Source organism: Penaeus vannamei, chromosome 17 (genome assembly GCF_042767895.1).
Source record: "Penaeus vannamei isolate JL-2024 chromosome 17, ASM4276789v1, whole genome shotgun sequence".
NCBI classification, from domain to species: domain Eukaryota; kingdom Metazoa; phylum Arthropoda; class Malacostraca; order Decapoda; family Penaeidae; genus Penaeus; species Penaeus vannamei.
In genome coordinates this window covers 21,012,583-21,013,931 of record NC_091565.1, presented here as the reverse complement: position 1 = coordinate 21,013,931, position 1,349 = coordinate 21,012,583, and the positions used below count along the sequence as shown (strand labels likewise).

The 1,349-nt window shown below is 55.7% G+C and overlaps 1 protein-coding gene across 1 annotated transcript in view; it reads right to left on the bottom strand.

Annotated features, from left to right (window-relative positions):
- The window catches only part of LOC113824805 (lachesin), a gene marked incomplete in the record, with an annotated part of 124,232 nt that extends 123,353 nt beyond the window's left edge, over positions 1 to 879 (bottom strand). Inside the window, 1 exon segment of the mRNA XM_070132066.1 lies at positions 828 to 879.
- Positions 880 to 1,349: the final 470 nt, after the last annotated feature.

Genomic DNA, 1,349 nt, shown 5'->3' with positions numbered 1-1,349 from the left:
ACTCCCGCGGGCGCCTTGGAGTTCCGAGCGAGATGGGCGGCCGTTGAACGAGGATCGCCGAAGGGTCGAGACGCTGACGGAGGGCGGGCAGCAGGTGCTTGCGCGCCAACGGGAACTTGAGACGCGAATGACCTTCGCTGAATAGCCGGCAGGGAGGATCAGGATGTCAGGTCATCAGGCAACGCAACCTCCGCCTTTATTGACATCTGCATTCCTCGTTTCCATCCCCCGCGCCCCCTGGCCATCGATAACGGGGTATTTAACGATCCCGGTACCTCGCGCCGAGTGACCCGCCGTGACCCGGTGCCGAATCCCGCGAGGCCGGGAAGGGCGGCTCGGGTCTTTAGTGAAAAGGTACGCCTTTGGGCAAGGTGTGAAGTGTGTGGATATGTATAGTGAAAACTTTGAGTTGCAAAAGTATGCATCATTGCGAACTTTCATCAGTAACTTACGCCTTTATTTCTACCTGATATCAAAAGCTCTAACCTAATGCCATGGGAGAATTTGCCAGCGAACAAGACTGTCACGTGGTCGCCCTGCCAGGCGTCATCCGGAGTGGGCAGGGCGGTACACGGTGGCCTCACCTCAGCCCTCAGTCAGGACGGCACATGTCTCAGTGCCACCATCACGTGGTCCGGGCCGTAATCTGAGTCATGTCTGATGAAGCAAAACACAAAGATTTGTCGAGCACAACTACATTTCTAAAATACATAAAAAATGCTCCTTCATTTTTTATGTATTGTTTCAGCCCTTCATGAGACCCGAGCAGATAAGGAACGGCAGATCTGCAGAACCACGCGCAGCCCGAGGCACTCTCGCTCACTCACTCTCACAGCGCCAGACGCGAGCGTACGTTTCCCGTCCCGTCTGCGGACCGACTGAACCGCGAGAGGCGAGAGCGACGCCTCGAGTGCGACCTGCCCCTCCCCTCGCGGTCGTAACCCCGCCCACTCCGCCTCTTGGCCCCGCCCCCTCCACCTTTTGACCAGCGGACTTCTAACGAGATCTTGGGGGAAGCTTGTGGATAGATAGATTAGTGCGGTCTAAAGATGGATTACAGAAGGGATAGCCTCTATCCAGCGTCTGATGTGAAAGTTTAATGGGGTCAGCTTTGGTCGACCCACTAGGCAAGGTAAATACGATAAGACAAACGTTTATCGCAAATTTATCAGCCTGTCATGGCTCTTCTCCCATCTCGCAGCGTGGATGCAGCGTGGATACTCGAGTGGATAAGTGATATGCGCGAGGCCCCGGAGCGTGACGAGGGAGGCTGACCGACGCTGTAATCGAATGAGTGTTACAGGAAGCTGCAAGACTCACGTTACAGCAATGGCAGCGCGCGAGGCCGT